Source organism: Centroberyx gerrardi, chromosome 20 (assembly GCF_048128805.1).
Source record: "Centroberyx gerrardi isolate f3 chromosome 20, fCenGer3.hap1.cur.20231027, whole genome shotgun sequence".
Lineage (NCBI taxonomy): Eukaryota > Metazoa > Chordata > Actinopteri > Beryciformes > Berycidae > Centroberyx > Centroberyx gerrardi.
The window spans coordinates 3,006,918-3,020,251 of record NC_136016.1 but is presented as its reverse complement, the minus strand read 5'-3'; the positions used below and the strand labels follow the sequence as shown (position 1 = coordinate 3,020,251).

At 40.9% G+C, this 13,334-nt stretch overlaps 1 pseudogene across 1 annotated transcript; it reads right to left on the bottom strand.

Annotated features, from left to right (window-relative positions):
* Window positions 1-4,489: 4,489 nt before the first annotated feature.
* On the bottom strand, window positions 4,490-12,249 carry LOC139931493 (protein NLRC3-like; annotated as a pseudogene). The gene is made up of 12 exons (XR_013507567.1): window positions 12,194-12,249; window positions 11,655-11,757; window positions 11,429-11,542; window positions 10,555-10,633; window positions 10,141-10,369; window positions 8,177-9,968; window positions 8,005-8,067; window positions 7,185-7,301; window positions 6,550-6,722; window positions 6,315-6,361; window positions 5,652-6,058; window positions 4,490-4,669 (listed from the first exon to the last, which is right to left on the bottom strand). The product of XR_013507567.1 is annotated as a protein NLRC3-like (transcript).
* Between the last annotated feature and the right edge of the window lie 1,085 nt (window positions 12,250-13,334).

Below are 13,334 nucleotides of genomic sequence, written 5' to 3'. Positions count from 1 at the left end.
CAGGGGGCTGATCCTCCGGGATCCGGGCCACTGAGATGGGCTGCAACCGGGCCTGTGTGTGTGTGTATGTATGTATATATACAGTATATATGGTGATGATGTATTTGTGTATATATGTATTTATGTATGTATATATGTATGTGTGTGTATATATGTATGTGTATATATATATGTATGTATGTATGTATGTATGTGTAGATATATTGATATATTATTATTACTATTATTATTATTATTGTTGTATCGTTGTTGTGTGTATATATATATATGGCCCATGTATATGTGTGTATATATATGTGTATGTGTATATGTAAGTATATGTATGTATGTATGTGTGTATATGTATGTATGTATCTTGTAACCCGGCGCAAAGACAGCATCTCATGTTGATAGTATATATATATATATATATTTAGATCTCGTTTACTCAGTTTTGTATATGCATAGTTGTCTACATACTGCAGATTGCACAGGCACTTTCTTTCTTTCCCAGTCTCTGCCAGGACTGGTTTTTATCTGTTTATTCCTATTTGTTTAGTCTCTTACTGTGCTTTTTAAGAATTTTTCATTGTACCTTCCTATCTTGTAATGTACATGTTGGAAGCTACTGTACACCAGAATTTCCTTCGGGATCAATAAAGTATTTATCTATCTCTATCTATCTATCTATCTATCTATCTAGCTGTCTTCCATGAATTAGGCTAGCACCAGCTTCATTTTTGCAGACGCACGCCGTCTTGTATTGAAACTACAGCTTTGGCAGCTTTGTGACTTGCAGTTCCATGTGCTAAATGAGACTAATGTTAGCTAGACAAGATAGACTGGGTTAGAGACGGATTGGCCATCTGGAATTTCTGGAGAAGTCCAGAACGGCCACCTGATCCAGGACAGCCGCCGGCTGCCGCCGGCCCAGATGGGCCGGCAGCAACAATTTGGTTCCTGAGCCTCATAACACCCGAAGAAGTGACGGGAAGTCAGATCACGAGCAGTCAGACAGACCACAGAAAAAGGTTTGCATGCATACATAAAAAAGTCCAGTTTACTTCACGTCATTTTCATGGTTTTGGATGTTACGGGTTTACAGGACAGTTGCAACCTGTTATCCTTGCCTCTCGTCAAATTTGACACGGCAAAACAGCCGCGCGAGCAGGGCGTCTATCGGTTGCCATGGTGACAACTGCTTCCAATTCTTCCGGTAGAGTGGCGAAGGCGTCCCGTGGTGAAGTGGTAGTGGGTAGCGGCTGGTTTGGGATTGGGCCAAAGCCAACATGGAGAGCGAAAAACGCAAAGAAAAGGGTGGTGCTGAAAAAATATGCGAGTCATTGGAGAGTGGCCTCATTGTGTCCTCCATATTCTAGTTAAACTATACTGAACAAAAATATGAATGCAACATGTAAAGTTTTGGTCCCATGTTTCCTGAGTTAAATCCCAATCATTTTCCATAAAAAGCTTATTTTTCTCTAATCTTCTGTCCAAATTTCTTTACATCCCTGTTACTGAGCATTTCTCCTTTACCCAGAATTTATCTCAAATGATTTTCTCATATGAACTGTAACCAAATAAAAGACCGACATTTACACCATTATTTAGCTGAAATCGCCACTGTAGCCGTTGAATTCAAAACTGCGTTCACCGAGTATCCGGCCTTCGAAACTAGGTTAGACTATGTCGAATTTTGCCGATTAGCCTTCAAAATAAAAACGCAAGATGTTAAATCGGAATAAAATAGAAATATGTTAAATAGAAATACTGTTTTAAACCAATTACTTTGTATTTAATCATCATATTCAATAAGTGAGCACCCATATTAATGTTGATGTCATTATAATAATGAAAAATGCCATAATATGTGCCATTTTAACTATAAATGCTGCATGTATTACACTGTGCAGAATACATACAGAACAGAGACTTAAGTGGACATGAAACATTAATATGGCGAGTAAATTCGTGAAGCACAAGTTGCATGATTATTTATTTTTAGAGCATAATTTTCCACAGGGTTTGCATCACGATATTCTTTTCTCCGATCAATTGTTTCTGGCTTGATTTCGTTGTTCAGCAGCTAGCTTAAATAACGTGGTGCTAAAGATCAGCTGGGGGCAACACAGCTGAGAGTCTGGGGGTGTTGCACCAGTTAACTTTATTCCATGGCTGCGTGCCATGAGTTCACTCTTTAAAGACGAGATGAAATGAAAAATGCCTTTTTAACCCTTTTAGATCACATCCCCGGTCATACTGTGCACCTATTTAACAATATATGCCAAAAAAAATACCAAAAATCAATTTCATTGTATTCTTATATCAAAATTCAATCATGTTTTCTTCCTGTAAAACAAAATATGCCGTGTGCTTACGTAAGCATGCCCGTAACTAATTTCAACCAATAATATCATGACATCCACCCATCAATCAATCTTCAACTTTTAGCGCACAGAGCTAAGAGGCTAAGATTCATTAGTTAGCTAGCTAGCAACAGCATGGTACTTCGGTGTGTCTTCGGGCGTTATGACACACCCACTTTTCAACGTTCAAATCAAATTCCTCCCAACATTATGTCCCGCCTGTCTTTCCTGTTTCACTCGGAAATACGTCACGATACGGAAGTTAGATACTCTCGAAATGCCATTTCATCTCGACTTTAACTCTACGTAAGCTGGTTCTATGTAAGCTAATGCAAATGAGGGATGAAATGAGGGATAAAAGGAATGTTGCCTTGTGTATTAGGGGCAATAGCTAGTGTTACTGTATCCTACATGGTCATCCAATCCCACATTTGTTATAAGCAGAATGTTTACACCCTTTATTTCCAGATGAGTATTTTAAAATACAATGTGACTGTATCCCAACGTTCATTCAATTCAACCATTGTTTTTAGCTGCATGCTTACACCCTGATTTTTGCTGTATGTTTACACACTTTGCTTAAAACAGGAGATGATGAGAAACAACCAACATCAGAGGTAGCATGGCAATAATAGAGCAAGAACTCATTTTTATGAAAAATATAACTCCAAAACAAATATATGCTTTAATCAATAATATAGGCTTGTTTGTATTCATAATATGTATTTATGACTGCATTGCTTACAAAACCACAAAATTCATAATGGATCTACCCTCCTAATTAACCACAGTTTGACAAAATTCTGTGGGAAACACTGGGCTCTGTGCTTGTTTTGCCCCAGTCCGTCCCTGTCGATACTTTTATGCACACACTCATCTCCTCATTTATACAACTATGGAACAAGATATTGGTTGATTTTAGGAAAATTATAATCACATATTAAGTAAAAAACAATTTTGACAATAAAAAGTATAAAATAAAATGTTTGAAACTGTGCTTGTTTGAAACCAATACGATCAAACAATGTTAGTTAATTTTAACTTAAATTGTTGGAAACATGATAGATGTTTAGCTTGGTGTGACATTAATAAAATACCAAATAAAACAAAGGTCCAAAGGAACGATATTTTAACCTGTCAATCATCACAACAGACTCTCAGGTGAACAACAATAACTATTCTGTCTGGTTAAATATCTCGTTCATTTCATTTTCCAAATAAAATATCTGGTTTCTTGTATATGTGATGTGATTACAAACATTACTATTCTCATTTTAAGGCGTGTGTGTGTGTGGGTGTGTGTGATCCTGTCAGGGGTGGGTAGTAACGCATTACAAGTAAAGCACATGAGTAAAAAAGTAGTTTTTTTTAAGGAACGAGTACTTTTAGTTCACTTTTTTAAACTGTACTTCTACTCTCGAGTATATTTTTGAGCCAGTAATCTACTTTTTACTTCACTACATTTGCCATTTATACCTTTGTTACAACTAGTCTGCTCTAAATGCGGGGATTGAGTGTAGGGGGGGAGAGCACGCGAGGAGCACCTGTACTGCAGATGCCAAGTTGCCAGCTGCCTGGAAGAAAAATAAGCACCACCTGTCTTTTGACCACGATGCGATGATGACGGAGCAAAACCCAGAACCAGAGGCAGCTTCCAACAAATGGGTATCCCCAAATGAAAAATGTGAATGGAAATAATTTTTCATTCTCTGGTTGATTAACTGAGGTCTTGGTACAGGGAGTAATACTACAGAACAGAAAATCTGAGTTTTAATTAATTGCATTGTATTCGATATCTACTGCATTTTGGGGCTGTAATAGGTTTGGTTACTTTGATAATGTCTGTAAATGCTAGAGTCAAACAGACTTATATTCTGTTTTATAAAGGGCTAAGAAAGTTTTGTCAACAAGTGCTGTTTTTTCATTATTTTGCACTGGCCCGCACACCCTAAAAAATATTAAAATGGAAAGTAACTTGTACTTTGAGTAATTTATTAACCAGGTACTTTTTTACTTTTACTTGAGTAGGTTTCTCAAATGGTAATTTTCACTTTTACTTGAGTCATTTTTTATGGGAGTAATTGTACTTTTACTTGAGTATAGATTTTCAGTACTCTACCCACCACTGGCTCCTGTACAGAGTGAATATCATTTCAGCAGCTGTCTTTGGTCAGCAGTGTGAGTGTTTCTCTCTCCCTCCTCTATCTGACAAGAGACACTGAGGAGTCAAATGACCCAAACCCAAACCCAGGATAGAGTGGTTCAGTGAATGTGGAGTGGAAGGTGTGGATGTGGATCAGTGTGTCAGAGGAAACTCTGTAGAACAGGGGTCTCAAACTCAATTTACCTGGGGGCCGCTGGAGGCAGAGTCTGGGTGAGGCTGGGCCGCATCAGGTATTCCACAAGAAAAGCTTTGTTAAAAAAATTCCAATCTTCTCAAATGTCTTTATTTTTATTTTTTAACACAAAATAAGATTTAAACGTCTTTATTAACAGTTCTTTAACCTCAATGGGTTCTTCTGAATATGAATTGTCCTGAACATGAATGGAACATTGAAGAACATGAACTGTTCTTCTGAACATGGCTTCTCTTGCCTACTCCTTGCTGCTAGAGACCTGGCAGTAGTCATAGAAACAAAAAAAACAAATGACATCATATAGAAATATATGTAGTGTTCATCGTGTGAGGCAATGCAAATAAAAAATGCAAATAAAAAATAATGACCCACAAATAACGGTGCGACCCTATAATTGGTCCGGGTTACCGGGGACTGTTATCGCCGACGGACAGGTGTCGCTATGTGACTGCAGACTACATTAGGCTACATTGAGTTCCTTACTTTTCTTTTATCCCGCCGCGTACGCATCACTTTGATTTATTTTGTCAGAGAGAGACATATATACGTATAATGTCCCGCTGGGCAGCAACTTTAAAAACTTTTTTTTTGGAAGTGTTGTGAACGCAGCGCGCTGGGACGAATGTCCGCGTGTGCCCAATAGAAACGAGGCAGCCAGCCAGGCACGGAAGAAAACTCTCCATGGCAACGCTGCTGTAACTTTCACTCATTGAGAAATGTTTCTCTGCTTGCATCAAGCCCGGTCGATGTCCCACCCCCGAGAGCCATATACCCCACCGTGATTGGTAGGTTCGTTCAGCTCCGCACACAATACTGTAAAGTGCCATCCATATAAAACTCGCGGGCCGCGCTAACATTAAACTTTCATATTAAGGTGGGGACCACAAAATATCGTCTCGCGGGCCGCAATTGGCCCGCGGGCCGCGAGCTTGAGACCCATGCTGTAGAAGGACAGAGAGCCAGCAGGCCAGTCCAGATACACTGCTACTCTGTCAGAGTCAGAGGAGGAGATTCCTGTGGATACTGATGTGTTATTGTGCCAGGCAGAGTAACGATCATCAGAGCATTCCAGACTCCAGGACTTTTCATTCCCTCCAAGCCTGCAGTCATCACCCTCTCCTCTCCTTCTGATTCCTCTGTAAGTCACTCCTATATGAACCCTTCCTTTCCTCTCGACCTCCCAGTAACAGCGACCAGTCAGACCATTTCTACACAGCAGCTGATCACAGTAGTCAAATCTCTCTGGGTGATCAGGGTAAGGCTCCTTCTCTCTCACCAGTGTCACCTTTCTGTTGTCTTCAGACCAGAAGAGGTTTCTGTGTGCTGTGTTTGGGTCCAGTGTGAGTTCACAGGCATCTGATGGAGAGAACAAGACAGAATACAGAAACTATTTTTTTTCTAATATAGCTGTTTATTATTTGTTGATTTATTAACACTTTGACCTTTAATTTCTGAACAGTTTCATGCTGACACATTATATCAGCCATCATCTTCATTCACAGTAGGACTTGAATGAATAGATGTGACAAACTGCTGTATAGAGGGACTTTCCATGTAAGCAGTTGAATGTTTGCTGCTTTGTTTTCCTGAATCAAACTAAATGCACACTTACACTTCCTCAGACCTGGTTTCAACCACTGGACTCCACCATGGTCCACACTGTGGGGGAAACAAAGTCAGACTAGAATATTCTATTTGATGATAGAAACATAACCTTCCCTATGGAGGATTTTCCATACATCACTCATATCCACCATTAAACATTAATCAATACTCCTCAGCTTCTCAGTGTGACAGAGAAAATGTCTGTGACTCTCAGCCTTCTAGCAGATGTTGCCTCTCCAGACCTGAGAGTGTCCAGTCTCCAGTGTGGATCCCCAGTCCAGCAGAGAGCAGCTTCACTCCTGAGGCTCCTGGATGATTGTAGCTCAGGTCCAGCTCTCTCAGATGGGAGGGGTTGGAGCTCAGAGCTGAGGCCAGAGAAGCACAGCCTTCCTCTGTGAGCAGACAGCCTGACAGCCTGCAAACACACACACACACACACACACACACACACACACACACACACACACACACACACACACACACACACAAATCAAGCCACATGTCAGATTTTATTAGTAACCTACTGTGAAATTAGTTGTGATAATGCCGTCAAATTCTAGCAAAACTGTAACTGCCTCAAATACAAACAGTTGGCTGATCAGCTTTGTGGTTTCATTTGCTCCAGTTTGAGAGTCACTTTGTGACAGAATATTAGAAGTCCTTTCTGGTATTTTAGGTTTCAACACCTGAGGCAGCAAGGAGAGGAAAGAATGAAATGTCCTCATGGAAAGTAATTCACAGAGGCTAGGAAGTGCTAAATGTTGGTATCACAATTGGTTTTAAAATTACATGCGCAGAGAAAATCCTCCACAGGTGTCCCCTGTATGTAAAGCAGGATGTAAATGGTTGTCTGTTGAACAGGTTGAGGGATACTGACCTGAGAGTTTCCAGTCTACAGTGTGGACTCTCCAGTCCAGCAGAGAGCAGCTTCACTCCTGAATCCTGCAGGTCGTTGTTACTCAGGTCCAGCTCTCTCAGACTAGACGACTGGGAGCTGAGACCTGATGACAACTCCTTACAGCATTTCTCTGTGAGCTTGTTTTGATTCAACCTGACAAAACAGATAGAAATGTTTTACTTCTTCGCCTTGTTTGACAAATGCAGAACAATTATGACTACAAAAAAAAACAAAAAACACAAATCCATCATAAAACAGCATGCAATGTTATAGTTACAACATATTGTTACACAAAAGCATCATAACCTGATCTTACCTGAGAGTTTCCAGTCTACAGTGTGGACTCTCCAGTCCAGCAGAGAGCAGCTTCACTCCTGAATCCTGCAGGTGGTTGTTACCGTATTTCCTAGTAGTCAATTAAAAGCCGGGTCTCCGATAATGGCTGGGGCCGTGGTCGACACGAACAAATAAAGGCCGGCCTCAAATACAGGCTCGGCCGGCGGAAGTCTCTGGAGCATGCCGTCGTCAATTACCGTAATTATCGAAATGCATTGCAGTAACAAAAAAACGTCTACCTAACGTACCGTAACAGAAGCAGATCAGAAAACAAGGAGGCTTCGTACTAAAATAGGAGCAAATATACTTATCAAACAGAGGGAATTAGAAATAAAGGCCTGTCTCTAATATAAGCCTGCTTCCAATAAAGGCCTGGTACCCTCTGCAGTTGAGGTAAATAAAGGCCCGGGCCAATATTAGAGGAAATACGGTACTCAGGTCCAGCTCTCTCAGACTAGAGGACTGGGAGCTGAGAACTGAGGCCAGAGCTTCACAGCTTCTCTCTGACAGCTCACAGCCACTCAGCCTGAGGAAGAATTAGTGATGAACAACAAGTTTGAAAATATTTATTTTTTCTCTTCTGTGTGAATATTATATTTAATATATTGAATATATCCAGTTATGCATGCACCTACAGAGCTATACTGGAGGCTTTGACCACTGGCAGCAGCCTCAGAAGAGCCTCCTCTGAAGCAGAGTATTTCTTCAGGTCAAACACGTCCAGCTCTTCTTCTGATGACAGTAAGATGAAGACCAGAGCCGACCACTGAGCAGGGGAGAGTTTGACTGTGGAGAGACTTCCTGATCTCATGTACTGTTGGATCTCCTCCACTAGAGAACGGTCATTCATCTCATTCAGACAGTGGAACAGATTGATGCAGGGATTCTCCCTGATCTTCTGCTTGATGTACTGGACTGTTTTCTGATTGGTCTGTGAGCTACTTCCTGTCTGTGTCAGCAGGCCTCGTAGGAGAGTCTGATTGGTCTGCAGTGAAAGACCCAGGAGGAAGCGGAGGAACAAGTCCAGGTGTCCATTTGGACTCTGTAAGGCCTTGTCCACAGCACTCTGGTTGAGGTGTGTTAGTTTAGATTTGTCACTTAATAGTGTCGACCACCAGGATGTTGATTGAGTTTCTGACAGTTCATTAACACCAGTGTTGATGAATGACAGAAAGACATAAACAGCAGCCAGAAACTCCTGAATGCTCAGATGGACAAAGCAGAACACCTTGTCCTGGTTCAGCCCATGTTTCTCTTTAAAGATCTGTGTGAACACTCCTGAGTACACTGAGGCTGCTCTGATATCAATGCCACACTCTGTCAGGTCGGCTTCATAGAAGATCAGGTTGTCTTTCTCCAGCTGCTCAAAAGCCAGTTTTCCCAGAGAGAGAATCATCTTCCTACTCTCTGTATTCCAGTGTGGATCTGTCTCAGCTCTCCCATGATACTTGATGTTCCCCTGTTTGGACTGAACCACCAGGAAGTGGATGTACATCTCAGTCAGGGTTTTGGGCAGGTCTCCTCTCTCACTGGTTTTCAGCACATGCTCCAGAACTATAGCAGTGATCCAGCAGAAGACTGGTATGTGGCACATGATGTGGAGGCTTCGTGAAGTCTTGATGTGGGAGATGATTCTGCTGGCCTGCTCCTCATCTGTGAATCTCTTCCTGAAGTACTCCTCCTTCTGTGGGTCAGTGAAGCCTCTCACTTCTGTCACCATGTCAACGCACTCAGGAGGGATCTGATTGGCTGCTGCAGGTCGTGTGGTTATCCAGAGGCGAGCAGAGGGAAGCAGTTTCCCCTTGATGAGGTTTGTCAGCAGCACATCCACTGAGTTTGACTCTGTAACATCGATCCAGATCTCGTTGTTCTGGAAGTCTAGAGGAAGTCGACACTCATCCAGACCGTCAAAGATGAACACAACCTGGAACTTGTCAAAGCTGCAGATTCCTGCTTCTTTGGTCTCAATAAAGAAGTGATGAAGAAGTTCCACCAAGCTGTACTTTTTCGCTTTCAACAGATTCAGCTCTCGGAAAGTGAATGGAAATGTGAACTGTATATCCTGGTTGGCTTTGTCTTCAGCCCAGTCCAGAGTGAACTTCTGTGTTAAGACTGTTTTCCCAATGCCAGCCACTCCCTTTGTCATCAATGTTCTGATTGGTTCATCTCTTCCAGGTAAGGGTTTAAAGATGTCTTCACATTTGATTGGTGTTTCTGGTCTCGCTGGTTTCCTGGATGCTGCTTCAATCTGTCTGACCTCATGTTCATCATTGACCTCTCCACTCCCTCCCTCTGTGATGTAGAGCTCTGTGTAGATCTGATTCAGAAGTGTTGGGTTTCCTGCTTTAGCAATCCCCTCAAACACACACTGAAACTTCTCCTTCACATTGGATTTGAGTTTACGTTGGCACCAAGGAGCAAGAGTTTCTGAATGAACAAATTACATCAATCAGTGGATGTTGCTGTAAATATGAGAAGTGTAAACATTTCTCAGTGAATGCATACTTTTATATTTACAGCAGAGTTGTAGATGTAAACATCTCCCATTTTCCCACCATTTCCCCTCTCCATCATGTTAAACCTGTTAAAAGCCTCTTACTGCTCTGCAGAGAGTCAGCCAGCTCCTCCTGCTTCATTCTCCTCAGGAAGAGCAGTGTGATCTGCAGAAAAGCCTCTCTGCTGCTCCTCCTCTGCTCTTCCTCCTCACCGTCCACCACCTCCTCATCCTCCCTCTGCCTCTCTAAGCATTCTGGGTAATCTGGACTCAAGACCCTCTGGAATCTCTTCAGCTCGTTCCTCACAAAAGTGACGATGTTCTCCTCAAGCAGCTGGAACATAATAATATTTGAATTAAACTTTCTTACTAAAATTGAAAAAACAGAAACACAAACTGAAAGCCCACTGGTCTAAAGAGTGCAGCTTGAAAACTGTTACGACCAGAGTGGTTGTTTTGTATTTCATTTGTAGCAGAAGTAAAATGTAAAGTAAAATGTGTTGTTGTACATTTACACACCATAAATATGGAGTTCAGGTCTGTTTGAAGCTCCTGGACAGACTGACCACTGGGAACCTCTGACCTCTCCTGGTGGACTCTGGAGAAAACATGATGTATTAGGTCATATAATGTCACACACACACACACACACACACACACAGACACACACACACACACACACACACACACACACACACGTGGTTAAAGGTGACTATGTTCTGTCATGATGGATCCTAGTAGAAATGCAATGTGAACTCCACTGTAAATGCTGCTCTGATTATTTTGTGATGTTTTGAGAGAAGAAACTAAATCAACAGAGTATCATGACTTCTTTCCTCTGTTCATTAGAATCGAATAATAACAAACTCATCTGTTTTCAATTCTTACCTTTGCTCAGTAGAGTGCTGTCCATCTTTGAACTCAATAGGAAGACTCATAGACCGGTCACTCTTCATGGACACACAGCTGGGTACAGGGGAGTCTGCTCTCCCCTGCTGGATCCTGCTAAGGATTGATAAAACGGGTGGCAGCAGTAAAAATGTTAGAGAAGCAGGGTTTTGACCAGCAGGTTGCCAGTTTGAATCCCAGTACCAACTTTGAAAGTCAGAGTGAATATGTAACTCTTTCCCCACCCTCTGCAACTACCACCAATTAGACCTTGAGCAAGGATCTCAACCCCCAGACTGTTCTGGTGGAGCTGCTCAGTGACCAACAGCAGAAGACTGTGGTTGTACTGAGCAGCTCTGGTATGAATATCTGTAACTGTATGGATGTGAAGCAGAGCAATGCTGCAAAAGAGCATGTATGCAAAATAAAACCCTTCTGGATAAATACCGTAATTGTTAAAAATAAGAATATAATGTCGCATGTTTTAATGCAAATAACAACTTACTTTTTCTCTGATAAATGCTGTTCTTTAAAACGAATAAAGAACTCCTTGGACTGGTCACTCTTCATGGACACACAGCTGGGTACAGGGGAGTCTGGTCTCTCCTGCTGGACTGGGCTTTAACACAACAGAGACAGACCTTTTACTCTGAATAATGATGGGTTAATGATTTCACTGCTGAGCTCCGAGATAGAGAACAGTCATGGACAGTTAGAGATCCTCATCTTACCTCTCAGCTTTGGTCTGGCTGTCATGTTCCCCAGACAGAGTGGTTTTAGAGGGAGGGAGCCCCTCCTCTCTCTCCTCAGACAGACTCATAGTAGAGTGAACACCTTTACACAAACACACCCAACATGCTGTGATAGATGGACTGATTCATTAGAATAAAGTTTCCTTTACAGGATATATTACTTAAAGGGCTGTGATCACTCCTGTCAGTAACATGTCACATATACACTGAGTGTACAAACCTCAAGCCTGCAGGTGTCCTGATTAAACACGTTCAGAAAGCAACGCATCAAATTACTGCTTCTACTTCTGCTCTTATTAGATGACGTCACTAACACTCAAACACTAATATGTTGGAAAATCATTGGAAGTGTTGAGTTATGTTTTGAACCTAAACTGCGGGTTTTCAAACAGACACACTTTCCTCTTTTTATAGGCTAAATAAGCTAATCGCATGCAATAATAGTATGATAAAATATATGCTGAGTCTTTAAAGTATAATACACTATAAACTGTAAAATGTTGCTTAGCCTACAATACCTTTTGTCGTTAAATAATCTGCGTCACGCCGATAAGTGAAAGCGAAAGTAGCAGTTTCAACAAGGAAATCAATGAGAGAGAGAGAGAGAGATGGTTTGGTTTGATTCCTACGGAAGCGTAATGCATTCACTTGAGAAAAAAAAAATTGCCGTTTTTCTGAATTAATGAGATAATTATCTCAGAATTCTGAGAAGTTTTCATGAAAAAAAAAAATTCTGCTCTGTTTTTCTGAATTAACGAGATAATTATCTTGTTAATTCAGAAAAACAGCATTTAAAAAAAAAAAAAAATTCTGCTGTTTTTCTGAGATAATTATCTCGTTAATTCAGAAAAACAGAGCATTTAAAAAAAAAAAAAAATTCTGCTCTGTTTTTCTGAGATAATTATCTCGTTAATTCAGAAAAACAGAGCATTTAAAAAAAAAAAAAAATTCTGCTCTGTTTCTCTGAGATAATTATCTCGTTAATTCAGAAAAACAGGGCAAATTTCTTTTTCTCAAGTGAATGCATTACGCTTCCGTAGATTCCTGTCTCTTAGGTAAAAAACATACAAAACACATTGTTGGAAAAAACATAGACCAGAGTTTAAATTTTGATTTTAAATTGACACCTTCATCACCATTTGATGCTGCGTGATGACACTGGTCTGGTGTCATTTTACTGCGGCGGATTTGCTATGATTCAATTCATTATGCTTTTTTGTGAAGGCAGACGTTTTCATAAATAAAGTGTTAAATCAAAAGCAGAAACAATGTTCACGACATCTGGATAGGATTCATTATACAAACCATGTGATGTATTGCAATTGGTGCAGTTGTGACAGTGCGCCACCAGATGGCACTGGTGGTCTGTTATAGAGTAGCAGGTCCAACATTACAAAGCAATGTCAAAATGAATCATTTTGACATTGCTTTGTAATGTTGGATGAGACATTTGCTGTCCCGTCCATTTTTAATAGTCAGTTATTATGTAGGCCTATTCTGCAGGCCTACACCACGTGTTACCACATGTTAGATTCTGTCATGTACTGTGTAGCCTATATGAAGTGTCAATAACATATTATTTCTATTCGATTTTCTATTCGGTTTTCTTGCATCTCTCTCTCTCTCTCTCTCTGTCTCTCTCTCTCTCTCAGGAGTCGT